A 19118-nucleotide genomic window follows, 5' to 3' on the forward strand; every position below is an offset into this window, starting at 1 on the left:
GGACCGTGATTGAGGACCCCTGCCATACATAATGAGGTTGGTAAGCATCTTACAGGAGGATCTTGACTCTGATTCTCCCATGTATCAGTAAGCTCCACTAAGTATAACCTGCTTAGAGGATTTGGAGAGCAAGACTGGTCTCTGAGATGGTGTTGTAACCTCTTCTGGGAACTTGAGTTGTCTGTCTAAATGAATGCTCAATTTCTAGTGCTCTGGCCAATAAATCTGCCGAGGCTCTGGTGGTTCCAAAGATATGTGCTTTATGTTAAATGATGACTCTGGATTGGCCTGGCATGAATGTATGTGCCCCATCCAGTGCTGACTGCTGTCTTAAATTCCATGGTTTGTGGGGAGGGCCTTGGGTCATCTCATCCCTAAAAGCGGGATCAGTAAATAGATCCAGGAATGAATTTAATCTGCTAAAATTAATTTTATTTATATGTGCAGAAAAATTGGATGATGAATTTTAAAAGACTGGGTCCAGTTTTGTCCAAGTTACACCTAAAACTAGTAAAATAGTGCACACGTAGGTGATAAAAATACTTAATGACATAAACTTGAAAGTCTCCCTGCAAACTGTTATTGGGAGGTGTCTTCAAAGTGCTGGAAAGGGCAGATCTGCTATCATCATCGGGTTTCACATCAAAGGGGTTGTTGCAGAGAAGACGTTCACCTTTAAGGTCGGCCACTAACATCATAAAGTAGGGACAGTATTGTATCTGTTAAGTCACTCTATCTTCATAATGGATTAAAAAATCTGTGAAATTATACAAAAGCAGATTTTCCCTGCATGCTCAAAGAATCTTAATTCTGAATTACTTGAATGACAAAGGAGAGGTCTTTTCTTTTTTGAAAAGGTATTTTTTAAACTGACTTTTCATTCAGTCTCCGCTTTATAATATTAGGGAAAGTAAATGTTAGTCCTAGAATGACAACTTTAATGTGCTCTTAGAAGCCTATTCCATCAGATCCATTCATTCCACAATTAAACTGTATTAATTAATTGTATTTGTTTATCTTTTTTCAGACCCATTTAATTAAATTCTCAGTGTCAGGGGGGCCACAGTCCACACCACTAACATCTTCTGAAGGCAGGAATCAAACCAGGACAGGACAGAAGTCCATCACAGGTAAACTCACTCAAACACATACACAGTGGGCCAATCTCAAGTTGACAGTTCATCCAATCTGCACATCTTTCAGCTGTAGGAGGAACACCAGAGTACTCAAACATGGAGAGATCATGCTAGCTCTACAAAAACAGTTCCCGAACTGAGGTAAAGACAGCACTATTAATCTACTGTACGTCCTAAAATTTGCACCTTAATACCATTTTATTCATTGATTGTGCAGGGTGGCGCAGGGAAAGGGGAAATTTTGAAACTAAGTGTTTGGCGACCCTGGGGTGTCGGCAGTTGTTTAGGAGCAATGCAGCCTCATTTAGAACGCCTTGCTATTAATTATAATGGAGCAATGGAGTGGTGCGCAACGAACGTTCGCTTTGAAAGCCTTTTATAAGAATGGCGATAGTGTGACTGCCGTGCAAAGGGAATTTCAGCGTCATTAACAGTAAGGACGTCATGATGCGATTACAACATGGGTGTGTAATTTTGAAGAAAGTGGTTCAGCCTTAAAAAAGAAGTCCCCAGGCAGAGCCACTTCTCATACTGCCCAACGATTGACGATTGTTTGGAAGGAGTATCATTTTATGTGTGGAAGTTGACCCGGACACAGACAGGCAGACACGTTCATGTCACCCACAAACACGTTTATTTACAATATTTACACTAATAAGTGCACCACAAACCCCCAAAGTCCTGGCCACACAATGCCTTCCTTTGTTCAGGCCGCCTCCTTGCCTTCTCCAGCTCAGTCCTTTCCGCTCACGATTCTCGCCCTGAATGAAGGGAGGCGGCCCCTTTTATCCGCACCCTGGTGAGCTCCAGGTGCTCCCCGGCAATCTCCCGCTGACACGCCCCAGTGTGGCGGAAGTGCCGGTTGTTCTCCCAGAAGCTCTCCGGGTGTCCCTGCTTCTCTTCCCCCCCAGCACTTCCTTGTGTTGTGGAAGTGCTGAGGTCCAGGGTCCCCAAGGCATTGGGGCGCCTCCTGGCGGTAACCACGAGCCACCTTCAGGGTGGGGCTTCCATGCCCTGAACCCGTGGCCCCCAAAGCAACCAGGAAGGCGGCCCCCACGTGATCCCAGATGGGCACACGCCCACTTCCGGTCCTCCAAGGCGTCACGGCCGGGTCGTGGCCCCTGGCATCCTCGACATATGCAACGGTGACATTCCATGGCTTCCGAGATCCCGAAATCTCACTGTTTATGATTTTTTACTTCATGGACATCTTAAAATCTAAGTGTACCGCACACGTCCTGCAACCTTTGCTGAACTAAAAAAGAGGATTGAAGAGGAAATCACTGGCATTCCACTTGACATGTTACATCGAGCAATGCAGAATTTCCACAACAGAATATGTGCGGAGAAATGGACAACACCTTCATGATGTTTTCTTCAAAACATAAAATGAATATTGAATGAATAGGGATTACCACCATTAATTGCATATCCTGTATAATATATTTCATCATTAAATGTATTTTGTAATTCGTGCATTGAATGTCAATTGAAAATTTCCCATTTCCCTAAGCCACCCTGTATTTATTATTCTATTCACCATTTAGAGTTTGCACTGGGTACTCTGGTTTTCCTCCCACATCCACAAAGACATGGAGGTTAGTCTAACTGGCAGCTCTGGTTTGGTCCAAAAATTCTAATACTCTAACTTGGTATAGTATGAGTGAGGGTGGGTGTGCACTCCCTGTCTAGTGCTTCTTCCTGCATTGAGCCGGTGTTGTCAAGACAGTTTCTGGCATCCCCAACCCCTAAATTAGATAAAGGGAGTATGTATGCATGTATGTAAAGTATGCATTTCACTCATTTTCTGTACCAGATCAATCCGTTATAGGGATGTTGGGGAGATGGAGTCTATCAAGACAGCACTGGGTGCAAGGCAGAGAGAAACGCTTGCACCTGCAACCTATCAATCAGCTGACACACTCACGTATACCTACACTACTTTATAAGAGACTAATGGTGAGTTTTCAATGAACTTTGACAATCTTTGGGATAAAGCATCTTCAAAGTTTTCACATTTTATTGTTATACAACATTGAGTTACCATGGATTTAATTTGGCTTTTTATTTACTTCAATGGAGATCGCCTGTCTATAATCCATTGATTGTATTATAAATACACCTTTATGTAGAAGCACCAACTTATAAGTGAAGACAAAAGAACACTCCAAGCAACTCCCTGAAAAGGCGATTGAAAAGCACAAGTCAGTGAATGGTGAGGTTAGTAAAGAAGAAGCCACATGGCACCTCGGTTAGAGTTTGCCAGAAGGCACATATGAGACTCTGAACTCAGCTCGAAGAAAGCTCTGCAGTCTGATAAAACCACGATGTATCTTTTTGGCCATCAGACTAAATGGTGTTTTGCACACTGCACATTATCAAATACACACCATGCATCTCTACTGTGAAGCATCAAGTTGTGGGAGTGCTTCTCTGCAGCAGGTACTACTGGAAGGTTGGTGAGGGTAAAGTGAATTCAGGAAAATGCAGAAAATCCTGGAGGAAAACCCAGTTCAGTCTGCAGGAAACCTGAACCTTGGGAGAAGATTTGTTTCCATGCAGGAATAACAACCCCAAACGTAAAGCCGAAGCTTCACAAGAATGTCTTCAAAGCAACAATGTTACTGTCCTGGAGTGGTCGAGTCCCGATCTTCATCCATTTGAGAATTTGTGGCTGGACTTGAGGAAGGCTGATCACTGACGATCTCCATGACACCTGATAGAGCTTGAGCAGTTTGGCAAAAAAGAATCGGGAAACGTGGAAGTGTGCAGATGTGCAAAGCTGAGAGACTTGTGCACACCAACTTGAGGCTGTCATAGCCAACAAAGTTTTATCTATTAAATACTGATTTCCTGTAGATCAGTGTTTCCCAAAGTCGGTCCTGGGAACCCCTTGTTGCTGCAGGTTTTTGTTCCAACCAGATTCCTAATCAGTGGCAACACCTGATAACACTGATCTCATTTAATTAGCTGGTATTTTTTTTTTCTCTTATTCTACATTCAGAAAAGCACAGCAGCATGATTTGTAGATTAATAAGACATTTAGAAATATTTCTGTTTTTTCTATAGATTTAAAAGCTTAACTCTCTTTTGTTGATTTCATTATATTTTGCCCTTTCACTGTGCAGTTTTTCCCCTTCGTTGTATCTTACTAATGACAATTAAAAATGAAAGTAGCAGAGACGCAGGTAAACAACTCTGAATAATCAAAGGCTGCTACTTTAGCGTTAGACCCACTGATTAGTAAATAATGGATTAATTAAACAATTAAAACACCTTGAAAAGTAGAATGAAAATCAAGATGAAAATACTGTTAAAAAGAAAAAAATACATTATTCCTATATAACTGCTTGGTACATTTTAATATATTTTGTTTTTTTTTTTTACCAAACTCAGTTTTCTAATTTCAATATTCCCAAAACACAGAACTTGGGAAATAACACATCACTTAAATAGCTCAGGAGTCTAATTTAAAAACAGAAGCTGGTTGGAACAAAAACCTGCAGCCACAGGGGGTCCCTAGGACTGAGTTTGGGAAACACTGCTCTGGATTGTCTTCTCGGCACCCCACCAGAGGCCATGAGCGACCGTGGCAGGGCCGATCCGAGGACCTCACTAAACCATCCCTTACTTCCTCTAGATATAAAATACTGATTTGAAGGGGATAATTACTTCTCTGATCAATTATTTTGAGTATTTTTTATTTTTAAATAGTTTAGTTCACTTTATATGAGAAAACATCCAAGACAGTTTTCATAGGAACTGTATGGATGCATTGGCAGGTCCTGTGGGGACACAGAATGAATTGCTGTCCCACAGTGCAGCCCAGCATTTATTCACTTTAAACTAATTAAGTTTTATATTATGATTTCACATTAGAATGCTGCATGTTTAAAATTTCTTAAAAAATGCCAACATTGACAGTTTAATAGAAGCAGATAGGAAATTAAAATATTAAGAGTATGCATAACATACATATTATATCCTAATTTAACAGACTTGTTTCATGCAATTCAGGGTGAAAGTTGATCAAAGCTTGTCTTGGCAGCATCTGGCACAAGGTAAGAGCCAATCCTGCAGAGCGAGGATGTCAGAGTACCCAAGAGAGCACATAAAGAGATAATGACAGTGCTAGTATGAAAACCCAGGTCTCTGGAGCTGTGAGACAGTAGTCATCAGAGGTTGGCAGGAAAATGAGTACAGGACACTAGTGAAGGACTTTGTCCTCAGTGGTGCAAATTGAACCACCTGCAGCTCAGCATTAGTAAGACAAAGGAGGGTCAAACCTAATCTACCCCTAGTTCTCATTGGTGGTGAAGATGTGGAGGTGGTGAGGACATACAAAAACCTTGGAATGCATCTGAACGACAGACTTGAGTGGAGCACCAACAAAGAGGCTGTATACATGAAAGGACAGAGTCGCCTTGTTTTCTGAAGTGGTTGACGTTGTTTGTTGTATGCAAGCCACGCTCACATGTTTTTACCAGTCTGTAGTAACCAGCGCAATTTTTCTATGCGATAGTGTGCCTGTGAAATGGCATCAGTACAAGTGATGCCAACAGACTAACCAAACTGAATAAAAAGGCTGGTTCATTCTTAAGAGTCAAGCTGGACCCACTGGAGGAAGAAGTAGAACAGAGGTCACTCATGAAGCTGTTTACTATCCGGGTCAGTAATTTCAACACCCTGTATGAGGTTTTGACTAAACAGAGGAGCACATTTAGTAACAGACGCACACCACTGCTTTGCTCCAAGGGACTCTGTGTGAGGTTATTTCCACCCTCAGCTATCAGGCTCTATAATAAGTCACCCCACAGCCAAGGTGGTCTTGTTCCCTGTGTGTAGAAAGGTACTGAGATGCTTTAGAAGATATCTTACAAACAATAATGCCATATTCAATATACTGTGCCAATGACTGACATCATGTACTGTGAAAATGTAACTGGCAAAATAAAGTATGTGTGATTCTAATCACTTTACACTTAGTAGTACCTACACTTTGGTAATTTACTTATAGACAGTTCTTTTTACAGTTAGGTCCAAAAATATTTGGATAGAGACAACTTTTTTCTAATTTTGGTTCTGTACATTACCACAATGAATTTTAAATGAAACAACTCCGATGCAGTTGAAGTGCTGACTTTCAGCTTTAATTCAGTGGGTTGAACAAAAAGAATTGCATAAAAATGTGAGGCAACTAAAGCATTTTTTTAACACAATCCCTTCATTTCAGGGGCTCAAAAGTAGTTGAACAATTGACTCAAAGGCTATTTCATGGGCAGTTGTGTTCAAGTCCGTCTTTATGTCATTAACAATTAAGCAGATAAAAGGCCTGGAGTTGATTTGAGGTGTGGTGCTTGCATGTGGAAGATTTTGCTGTGAACAGACAGCATGTGGTCAAAGCAGCTCTCCATGCAGGTGAAAGAAGCCATCCTTAAGCTGCGAAAACAGAAAAAAACCATCCGAGAAATTGCAACAATATTACGAGTGGCAAAATCTACAGTTTGGTACATCCTGAGAAAGAAAGCAAGCACTGGTGAACTCAGCAACGCAAAAAGACCTGGAAGTCCAAGGAAGACAACAGTGGTGGATGATCACAGAATCATTTCCATGGTGAAGAGAAACTCCTTCACAACAGGCAACCAAGTGAACAACACTCTCTAGGGGTCGCCGTATCGATATCCAAGTCTACCATAAAGAGAAGACTGCATGAAAGTAACTACAGAGGGTGCACTGCAAGGTGCAAGCCACTCATAAGCCTCAAGAATAGAAAGGCTAGATTAGACTTTGCTAAAGAACATCTAAAAAAGCCAGCACAGTTCTGGAAAAACATTCTTTGGACAGATGAAACCAAGATCAACCTCTACCAGAATGAGTATGGAGAAGGTGTGGATCAGTTCATTATCCAAAGCATACCACATAATCTGTAAAACACGGTGGAGTCAGGCAGTGTGATGGCTTGGACGTGCATGGCTGCCAGTGGCACTGGGACATTAGTGTTTATTGATGATGTGACACAGGACAGAAGCAGCCGAATGAATTCTGAGGTGTTCAGAGACATACTGTCTGCTCAAATCCAGCTAAATGCAGTCAGATTGATTGGGCGGCGTTTCATGATGCAGATGGACAATGACCCAAAACATACAGCCAAAGCAACCCAGGAGTTTATTTAAAGCAAAGAAGTGGAAAATTCTTGAATGGCCAAGTCAGTCACCTGATCTTAACCCAATTGAGCAGGCATTTCACTTGTTGAAGACTAAACTTCAGACAGAAAGGCCCACAAACAAACAGCAACTGAAAGCCGCTGCAGTAAAGGCCTGGCAGAGCATTAAAAAGGAGGAAACCCAGCATCTGGAGATGTCCAGGAGTTCAAGACTTCAGGCTGTCATTGCCAGCAAAGGGTTTTCAACCAAGTATTAGAAATGAACATTTTATTTCCAGTTGTTTAATTTGTCCAATTACTTTTGAGCACCTGAAATAAAGGGATTGTGTTAACAAAATACTTTAGTTCACTCACATTTTTATGCAATCCTTTTTGTTCAACTCACTGAATTAAAGCTGAAAGTCTGCACTTCAACTGCATCTGAGTTGTTTCATTTAAAATTTATTGTGGTAATGTACAGAACCAAAATTAGAAAAAAGTTGTCTCTGTCCAAATATTTATGGACCTAACTGTATATGTGCCTTGTTACCATACTTAAGATTATGATCATTCTTATTATATCTATATTTGTGACTTTTTTGTCTTCTGCTGCAACCCTGCAGTTTAATTTAGGATTATCTATCTATCTATCTATTGCGGAGAATTATTCAATAAAGAAAAGAAATCCACAAAAATAAAGTTTTTGGGACCGTCCCCATATATTGTCCTGCGGACAAATAGAAGCAAAATCGATCAAAAACACTGGAATACAGTAACAGATGACAAAGTGTATATGGCAAGATGACGTTTTTATAGAGAAATGCATTATGGTAACAGGATCTGGTTGGCAGGAACAGAAAGTGATGTCCATGGTGACAGGAAGAAGTAATGAAAAATGGAGTTGCCGGAAGTGATGTTATGGTGACCATTTTGAAACCCGGAAATTACGGGTATTATTTTCTTCAGTTTTCCTGTTGAGATAAAAGGTTCAGGTAAGTACCATGTGACTATCCTTCATCTCACGATGTTTCACTCACCTTTGGGCTTTCTGACTGCTTCCCAATCACATCCATCTATCTATCTATCTATCTATCTATCTATCTATCTATCTATCTATCTATCTATCTATCTATCTATCTATCTAGAGCCACCATGCCATCTGACTCTCAAAATGCAACTGCTAATAGTTTTATGTAAGGTATATAGGAATTCTCTTTTTATGAACTATTTACCACTTCTGTCACATTCCACCCTGAAGTAAGATTTCGATTTGATTTTATGTTTTGGTATTGAAATGCAGATTGAATTAGAGAGAGAAGTTTACTGACCAGCAGCAGAAAATGACTTGAGCCCCTGTCGCCACATGCTTTGGACACGTAATGTTTTTGAACATGAGTGTGAACATCTGAGCAGGATAGTCCGGAGGTATTTAGTGATTGACAAAAAGGAAACGCTGATGCCAAAGTAGCATTTCAAGGTCACACATAAAACAAGGAAGAATAGAAAACCATATACTGTAAATTACCAGAGTTAAAACCTTGTAATGTGAGATATATACAGTATAACGGTACATACAGCAAAAGCAGAATTTCCACTTGTATGGTTCAAGAATTCGTACTTTATATTTTGAAAAGGCCGGGTTTTATTTTAAGGCAGGAAAGTTTTTCCAATTCTTTGTATTCAAAGACTTTCTGGAATCTCTAGTGTATAGATTCAGCGCCATAATATAAACACTTACAGGTCCACTTGGCTATTAAATGCAGTTTCTCGTGCTGTAATATAACCCCCAGGGAGTTTTTATGCCGTGTTTACATGAAGACAAAGGAATTCCAGGAAGCATCTTCTTTGTGTCACTGTGTAGTCTCTTAGTCCTCAAACACACAGTCAACATGGCATTTAACCAAAAGGAGGTTTAAATTATAATCTGTAGGAATGTTCTCTATTTTTTAAATTTAAATGAAAAAACTAAGACCAGGATTAAGGTTTCTTTTACTTTACCTTGGTTGCTACAGTATGTTGAAAGGAAAACATTTAAAAAAAAAAAAAAAGTATTTTTTTCTTGCATTAGTGCAATGCGGGACAAAATGCATTTTTGTGGTAATGCTACATGCTAACTAAAAAACAATTCAAGACAAAGTGAGAAGCTGAATCTATAGTGCTTTTCAACAAGGACAGTATCAAAATAGTGATGACAAAATAAAGTTACACTCTTTGACTATGAAAACATCTCCGTTGTTGCCAGGATACGACTCCTTGTGATTCTGAACTGTAAAGCCTGGTAACAAAATGAATTGAGTGACAAATGTTTTGGAATGCAATGAGAATGTTTACCCTCTGTTATGGTCTGGATGCGGAAGACGTGACTGAGACAATTGTGCAAGTAAGTGTATGTGTGTAAAGTCAAAATGTACAGTTTAAAGCCAAAGTGAAAACAGATCTCTGCAAAGTGGTCTATATTAATTAGAAATATAAAACTCAGAATAATTCATTGCATAAATATAACACACCTCAGTTGTCACTGGTGCGGCCAATTGGTTTTTGAAGGTCACATGATTAGTTCAAAGGAGAGCACCTGTCTGGGGTTTCATTGTTGTATAAATACTCCTTATCTGGAAGGTCCAACAGTCAGTATGCTGGCCTGACCTACACAATGAAGACAAAAGAACACTCCAAGCAACTCCGTGAACAGGTGAGTGTAAAACACAATCAGATGATGGAAAAAAAGAAAATGGCCAAGTCACAGAATATCCCCTGGAGTACAGGTTAAATTACTAAGAAGAGGAAAGACTATGACAGAACTGTAAATGTGCCTAGAGCAAGCCGCCAACACAAGTTATTGTGAAAGAAGTTGACTAGTGACGGAGACCACCAAGGAAAACTGTGAGAACTCCGAAGGAGTTACAAGCTGTGAGGGGAGTGACTGTTTAGTCAAGAACAGTTGCCCCGCTGCTTCACCAGTCACAGCTTTATGGCAAAGAGAAAGCCACCATTATATAAAAAAAAAAAAATCTACTATAATATACGTCACTGCGGTGCCCCAACCCTTAATGTTCTACTTGTATTTATTTTCTTACAGTGGTGTAGTCGGCAAGATTACTACCGAAGGTGATGGAGGTGGTAGATCTAAAAGCGATAGTGGCAGATAGATGGAGATCCAGTCCTCACAAGTCCAAGTCAGAGAACAAAAAATCCAACTCACCTTGTAATAGGAAAGGGCGCTTGGGCCATCCAGGGTATTGATGTCACTTTTTGAAAATTATGACATTGACACACACTTCTTGATATGTGAGTGAATGGTGCCAAGACAGCACTGGGAGCCAGAGGAGTGAGTGCACATAATGGCACCGTTTCGGTCAAGTTTTGGCTCCACATCTGTGCCAGTAGGGGGATAGAAAGGAGCCTAATATACACTGTTAATTTTACAGTGTAAAACTGTTAAATAGCAATGGTAAACCATTGTAAAATGTAAAACGGTAAAGTACTGTTTCAGTAACACTGAGGCACTGAAATGAAATTCACAGACCAATGTAATATTTTTTACATTGTTAACCCATAAAAATATATTCTTTTTCTGTGAAAATGGTAATCACGGCACCAAAAAACAAGATAATGCCATCAGAAAGGACAACACAAAGCTGTTTAGAGAAAGGTTGCTGTCTGTTGACCATGTGTAGTTTGCTCTAAAACACGGTCACAAGAATATACGAGGGGGAGTCAAGCTAAAGTTAGAAAATGGGATTTATTAGAAATTGGAATGAACCTGATCAAAACTGATCATGTCATTTCTCAATGTAGTCTCCACGCTTCTCAAAGCACTTGGGCCACTTGTCCGGAAGTGCAGGTATTCCAGCAGAATAAAAGATTTTGTCTTGTCCTCTCCACCACTTGTGCACCCAAGTTATTATTGAACACTACATGCTAAGAGGTACTACAGTCACTAGTGCATGTTACTGTGACTTTCTGCAGACCAATGTGAAGCCTACTATTCGATCCAAGTGGCGGGGACTGCTGTCTCAGGGAGTCCTTTGGCCGCAAGACAATGCCCACCTGCCCACACTCTGCTAGTTTGAGGTATTGCCACATTCTCCTTATTCACCAGATTTGGCACAGTTTCATTTTCACCTTTTTGGTCCGTTAAAAAAACATCTGGGTGGTCGTCGATTCAAGACAAATTTAGATGTGCAGAAAGTGGTGCACAAATGGTGGCAAGGACAAGACAAAAACTTTTATTCTGCTGGAATCCCTGCACTTCCGGACAGGTGGCCCAAGTGCTTTGAGAAGACTACATTGAGAAATGACATTATCAGTTTTGTGATGGTTTGTTCCATTTTCTTATAAATCCCATTTTCTAGCTTGACTTTAGCTTGACTCCCCCTCATATACAGTAAACCCTTGTTTATCGTGGTTAATCCGTTCCAGACTCTCCTGCGATAAATACATTTCCGCAAAGTAGGATTCTTTATTTATAAATCGAATATTTTCGCAGTTAGAGCATAGAAAACCTGTTTACGACCTTCTAAATACATTTTCTAACATTATTAGAGCCCTCTAGACATGAAATAACACCCTTTAGTCAAAAGTTTAAACTGTACTCCATGACAAGACAGAGATGACAGTTCCGTCTCACAATTAAAAGAATGCAAACATATCTTCCTCTTCAAAGGAGTGCGCGTCAGGAGCAGAGAATGTCAGAGAGAGAGAGCGAGAAAAGCAAACAATCAAAAATCAATACATGCTGTTGGGCTTTTAAATATGCAAGGCACCGCAGCTGCAAGGGAGGCAGCAATGTGAAGGTAGTCTTTCAGCATTTTTTGGAGGAGCGTCCGTATCCTCTCGGCCAGTGTGCGAACACATCCTCTGCTTACACCCCCTCCGTCAGGAGCAGAGAATGTCAGAGAGAGTGAGAGACAGAGACAAGCAAACAATCAAAAATCAATATGTGCTGTTTGGGCCTTCAAGTATGCGAAGCACCGCACAGGAAGCATATCATATATCATTGAGGAGTTTTATTTAATATGTAATACGTGCTCTGATTGGGTAGCTTCTCAGCCATCCGCCAATAGCATCCCTTGTATAAAATCAACTGGGCAAAGCAACTGAGGAAGCATGTACCATAAATTAAAAGACCCATTGTCCGCAGATATCCGCGAACCAGCGAAAAATCCGTGATATATATTTAGATATGCTTACATTTAAAATCCGCCATAGAGTGAAGCCGCGAAAGTTGAAGCGCGATATAGCGAGGGATCACTGTATTCTTTAACTCTGACTCAAAATGATCATATGTATTTGGTTTATGTAGCTGTTTCTTCAAAATTACTTTTGATTAACATGCACCCAAGGTAAAATAAGTTTGTGTGGTTTCCATGTGATGCATCTTTTCAAAACTTAAAAATTTTCTTGGTTTTTCTCTTGGCACCAATTTCTAAATTTGCATAGAGTTGCAATATTTGCATAAGGAAACCCCGCCCTTTTACCATTTTGCTCCTTGTGAATCATATACCTTTGCATAGTGGGGAAAAAAAACTTAAACAGAGCTAGCAGACTTCATGTTTAGTTTTTTTTTGAAGTTATGGAAACTGATTTATTATGATTTATTGTAGGTTGTTTTCGATAAACTGGCCAACCTCTACCTCTCTGATACCAGACACCACAAAAGCAAAGATTACTTCTCCACCGGACAACATGCCATAACTTCATTGAACATTGAAATCTTTTCAATATATAAAATTAAATGGTATAACATATTTGCTGCTGATTGTTGTTATTGTATTTATGCAAACTGTATATTGGTCTGTGTTTTTTGACAGCATTTCCTGCTGGTTTAATGATTGGCAGATTTATTACAGTGCATGGATTTCACTTTATGGTTGAACATTCACTTCTATTGTAATGTGCTGTAAACAAAGAACAGTTATTCACTATAAAGTTATGACATAAACCACCTTACTTTTGACAAGAAAATTTTGGTAACCGCAGTTTACAGTTTTTTACCATAAATTTACAGTGTAGGTAAAAGTGACTATGCGGAAAAGCCAAGGTACGAGAAAGAGCAAAGGCAGGATCAGGAGTGTGAGCCAGAGCGTTAGTGAGGAGGCAGGTGGACAGTGGCCTCCGCGTGGGAGTGAGAGGAATGGCACTCCTGGGGTGGATCATCTCCTGCTGATCAATAAGAGAAACAGGGGTGATTACGAGGCCTCATAAGGATCTCATAAATGCCAAGGTGGAAGATGGATACAAACCTTACAGTTTCCTGGAGAATGCCAAAGGATGGCGGTTGGGAAGAGAGCTGGAGAGAGAGAGACCACAGCTGTCATTGTCTCAGTCTGGCTGTAAGACCTGCAGGGTGATCTGGGGAGACAGAGAAAGAAAGATGTCCTTGGCTGGCAGGAGATTAGTAACCAGATGTCTGCATGGTTTTATACTTTTATCCTCAATAATACACTATTTTGTTCTGGATTATTGGATTATTTATTGTTTTATTTATTCATGAAGAAGCACTGCACGTTATTTTTGGAATCTTTTTTTAAACAAAAGCAACAAGCACTCTTTTGCAGTATCTGTTGTCATTGTGTGTCTATCCATAGTCCATCCTTGGTCTATGACTATCGATGTCTGGGGTTCAAGGGAGTGATGCCAGCTACAGCCAACCCAGACAACATAATAGTATAATTTAAAAACACCCAGAGCATCCAAGAAAAATTAAGATATACAGTAACTTATGACAGTTACTCCTTTAGATGAGGTATTCTGAGGAACCCACGTAAACAAGAATAGAAACAGACAAAAGGAAAGTGATAAACTACCAGTACATCTGGGGTGCTGTGAGAGCATTACAGATACTGCCAAACTAGGTAGATGAACATATAATATAGAATTAGCTAAATTGTTACAGAGGGATATGGACAGCACACAGGCTTAGGCAGATTAAATTAAATGCACAGAAATGCAAAGTATTATATGAAGAAAGTAGAAATGTTAGATTTGAATAGTGTCACACATGTGTGTCACCTTCCAGTATAATCTGAGGTAAGCAATACCACACTGGGACGGGAGGGGGGCCCTGTTACTAACGGTATAATTTCTTTCTCTACACACAGCTCAGTGACTATGCCTACTGAGGGCAACTGACTCTGCTCCTTCCAGATTGAGAACTATAAATTCAAGGAGATCCCTGAAGGTGGCATCTCATTTGGTTGCAGACCTAGTTCAGGACTGAGCTCTACCTCAGATCTGACTGCTCAAGACAGTTACTGCAGCCTAGTGTTTTTGTTTGCTTTTTGTGCCATTGCATACTATTTCTGTTGTTGCTGGAACCATTATTAAAACAGCCAGCCCAGCTGATGACCCAACATTTATTCTGGAACTTGTGTCGTACCTCACTCGACCATAATGTGTAATCGGAGGTTTGAAACTTAAAAGTACAAGAAAGATCTAGGAGTCATAGTGGTCTCCCCACTATCTACATCCACACAGTGTGCAGAAGCGGTCAAGATGGTTGTTAAGTTATATAGCATGAATGTAGAAGTCAAAGGAGGTCATGCTTAAGTTATAAAACACACTGGGGAAGCCTCACTGGGAGTACTGTATACAGTTTTGGTCTCCATATTACAAAAAAGACACAGAGGTACCTGGGAAAGTCCATAGGAGGCCAGCCAGGCTGATTCTGGGACTGAGAGGTATGAGCTACTGTATGAGCTATGAACCTTCAGTTTAAGCAAATGTAGATTAAGAGGTGACATGATAAAAGTACTTAAAATTATAAAAGAAATTAGGACAGTGCATCCCAGCTTTTACTTTAAAATAAATTCTTCAACAACAACACAAGGACAAGGTTGGAAACATTACATCTATATTATATCTATCTACAGTATATCTATAAATATAAAAAATATATATATATATAAAATTCAGCGTCTGTATGTCTGTCCCCTTTTCACGAGAGAACTACTTAACAGATTTAGATCAGGTCTTTTTCTATAATTTGCTTGAACATTCCGGTTGATTTTGCAACTTCTGTCATTGTGCTATGTATCATAGTTTGCTTGAGGTGCCGATTTATATGCACGAATCTGAGAGAGGCGCGGTGGGCCGAAGGGATGGGGTCAAGGACCTCCTCACTCATGCACCAACCTTGGGGCATATCTTACATCTGCTTAGCTAGCGAACAAGAGAACTACTTAATGGATTTAGTTCAGGATTTTTCTAGAATTTGCTTGAACATTCCAGCTGATTTTGTGACTTCTCTCATCACAATAAGAATCATAGTTCGCTTGCAGGAGCAATATACTCACACTAATCTGAGTACAGAGGTTGCGGGCCGAGGAAAGGAGGAAGCGTGACATCAGGAGTGGGGAGCCAGGCAGGGCCCTCCTCAATGTCCTGTTTCACTTCTACGCGGGTGGAGCCGTGGCAGACAGCTAGTATACAGTGGTATGAAAAACTATTTGCCCCCTTTCTGATTTCTTATTCTTTTGCATGTTTGTCAAACAAAATGTTTCTGATCATCAAACACATTTAACCATTAGTCAAATATAACACAAGTAAACACAAAATGCAGTTTTTAAATGATGGTTTTTAGTATTTAGGGAGAAAAAAAATCCAAACCTACATGGCCCTGTGTGAAAAAGTAATTGCCCCCTTGTTAAAAACAACCTAACTGTGGTGTATCACACCTGAGTTCAATTTCCGTAGCCACCCCCAGGCCTGATTACTGCCACACCTGTTTCAATCAAGAAATCACTTAAATAGGAGCTGCCTGACACAGAGAAGTAGACCAAAAGCACCTCAAAAGCTAGACATCGTGCCAAGATCCAAAGAAATTCTGGAACAAATGAGAACAGAAGTAATTGAGATCTATCAGTCTGGTAAAGGTTATAAAGCCATTTCTAAAGCTTTGGAACTCCAGCGAACCACAGTGAGAGCCATTATCCACAAATGGCAAAAACATAGAACAGTGGTGAACCTTCCAGGAGTGGCGGCTGACCAAAATTACCCCAAGAGCGCAGAGATGACTCATCCGAGAGGTCACAAAAGACCCCAGGACAACGTCTAAAGAACTGCAGGCCTCACTTGCCTCAATTAAGGTCAGTGTTCACGACTCCACCATAAGAAAGAGACTGGGTAAAAACGGCCTGCATGGCAGATTTCCAAGACGAAACCACTGTTAAGCAAAAGAACATTAGGGCTCGTCTCAATTTTGCTAAGAAACATCTCAATGATTGCCAAGACTTTTGGGAAAATACCTTGTGGACTGATGAGACAAAAGTTGAACTTTTTGGAAGGCAAATGTCCCGTTACATCTGGCGTAAAAGGAACACAGCATTTCAGAAAAGAACATCATACCAACAGTAAAATATGGTGGTGGTAGTGTGATGGTCTGGGGTTGTTTTGCTGCTTCAGGACCTGGAAGGCTTGCTGTGATAGATGGAACCATGAATTCTACCGTCTACCAAAAAATCCTGAAGGAGAATGTCCGGCCATCTGTTCGTCAACTCAAGCTGAAGCGATCTTGGGTGCTGCAACAGGACAATGACCCAAAACACACCAGCAAATGCACCTCTGAATGGCTGAAGAAAAACAAAATGAAGACTTTGGAGAGGCCTAGTCAAAGTCCTGGCCTGAAACCAATTGAGATGCTATGGCATGACCTTAAAAAGGCGGTTCATGCTAGAAAACCCTCAAATAAAGCTGAATTACAACAATTCTGCAAAGATGAGTGGGCCAAAATTCCTCCAGAGTGCTGTAAAAGACTCATTGCAAGTTATCGCATAAGCGCTTGATTGCAGTTATTGCTGCTAAGGGTGGCCCAACCAGTTATTAGGTTCAGGGGCAATTACTTTTCACACAGGGCCATATAGGTTTGGATTTTTGTTTCTCCCTAAATAATAAAAACCATCATTTAAAACTGCATTTTGTGTTTACTTGTGTTATATTTGATTAATGGTTAAATGTGTTTGATGATCAGAAACATTTTGTGTAACAAACATGCAAAAGAATAAGAAATCAGGAAGGGGGCAAATAGTTTTTCACACCACTGTATATATATATATATATATATATATATATATATATATATATATTGTGAAGGACAGCCGGGTCCTATGCCCGGCAGGGACGCTCCTGCTGCTTATGTTACGAGAGAACCACCATGGGCAGTCCAGTACCTACCCCAAGACACTTGGTGGCAGCCTCCCTGGCCGACGGCGATTCCCCAACCACCCGCAGGGCTCCATGTGAGATGGAGTCCTCCAGAGCCTGGTTGGGGGCTAGGATGGCCGCTAGGGGGAGCTGCATGGACTCAGCAGCCTGGCTGGACGATTCTTCAGCCCCACCCGGAGGTGCAATCAGGACCAGGTGGTCAAGCACCTGGAACACTTCCAGGTGGGTTATAAAAAAGGCCAGCCACCACCACTCAAGGAGCCAGAGTCGGGAGGAGGAGGACTAAGCTTGAGGAGGAGTGGTTGAACAGGAGAAAGAGTGTTTTGGTGGTATTTGTGCTTTGGGACTGTGTTGAGCTGTGTGGCATGGGGAAGACATGTCCTACAGCTGAAGAAAATTAATAAACTTTGGTATTACTTTGTACGTGCCTCTGAGTCAGTCTGTGCCGGGTCGGACGCTTATATAGCGTCTTTTTATTTTATATATATATATATATATATACAGTATAGTATGTGATATTATAATATATATACAGTATAGTATGTGATATTATAATATATATATAATAATCTCACACAATTGTTAGAAAGTTTCTCTTCACACAAAGAATAGATTAATAAGTAATGTAGTAGAGACTAGGATTTTAGAGACCTCTATATCTCAACTCAATGTTATTTTGTACAATCTGCTTTAATAGAATGGACGAGCATGTTGGGCTAAATGGTCTGTTCTTGTCACAACTGTTCTAATGTTCCTCATCAGAGGTTGTCTAGAGAGGAGAGGAGCTTCTCAGAACTGTTTTCTTTATTCAAATTATGGAATATGCTGTCAACAGCTTTGTATAGAGTGCAAGTCCACTTTCATGCACACTCACTCAATTCAGGACCAGTGCAGAGTCACAAATTAACGTGATGCACATGGCTTTGGGTGGAAAATCAGAGCACACATGCACACATGATGGGACTGGAGCCATTGACTTCAGGGTTGTGGGTAAGCAATTTTAACCATTGCACCACCCTGGGCACAAGTAGAAATAAATACTGCACATGACATTGTAGCAGAAAATTGCTTAGCCAACAGACCTTCCATGGGTGTATCACACGATATGCAGTGTAAGAATAAAATATTTATCTAGCGGGTCATATGTGGGTCATGAGAATATATAGAACTTGGGTCTCCCTGTGCTGTGCTATCTCAGTTTCAAACAGCACCCAGAGATACTACTGTTTGAAGTTGGAAATAAAAGGACCTACAGCCCAGTATCTGATATCCATTTCAATTTTGGAACAAAGTAATCTAAAAAAAAAAACCATGTGCAGTCAGCCAGAGCTTTGAGATAAGATTAAAAAAACTGTTAGATATGTTTTCCTTGGAACTGGATACAAAATCTTAAAATATCTGTTTATCCTAAAACATGTCATTCACTGCACATCAATTCTCTGCGTAATGGACGGCTGAAGCCAGACTAATGAAAAGAAGAACAGACGCTCTGCTAAATCATTAAACATTGTCTTCACTTTAAACTACTTTTATACGGACATCTTGTTGCACTATTTTCACACACTATTAGTAAAATGGAAATCCCTTAAATAAAGTTAGATCATAATAACATACATTTGACAAATGAAGTCAGACCACAAATAATTGTGACTTTCATATTAAAAAACAGCAAGAGAAGC

General features: G+C 40.3%; 2 long non-coding RNA genes across 3 annotated transcripts in view; one reads left to right on the top strand and one right to left on the bottom strand.

Moving 5' to 3' along the window:
- LOC120516782 lies at positions 1-12954 on the top strand. The gene is made up of 3 exons (XR_005630913.1): positions 1-36; positions 1028-1130; positions 12882-12954. It is a non-coding gene; the product is annotated as an uncharacterized LOC120516782 (long non-coding RNA).
- The window catches only part of LOC120516781, a 21273-nt gene continuing 10177 nt past the window's right edge, over positions 8023-19118 (bottom strand). For both annotated transcript variants that reach the window (XR_005630912.1, XR_005630911.1), the window contains 2 exons: positions 13521-13629; positions 8023-8249 (listed from right to left, as the gene is read on the bottom strand). This is a non-coding gene — a long non-coding RNA (uncharacterized LOC120516781). The remainder of the gene's footprint in view (positions 8250-13520; positions 13630-19118) is intronic.

This window comes from Polypterus senegalus, chromosome 16 (genome assembly GCF_016835505.1).
Source record: "Polypterus senegalus isolate Bchr_013 chromosome 16, ASM1683550v1, whole genome shotgun sequence".
Taxonomy (NCBI): Eukaryota; Metazoa; Chordata; class Cladistia; order Polypteriformes; family Polypteridae; genus Polypterus; species Polypterus senegalus.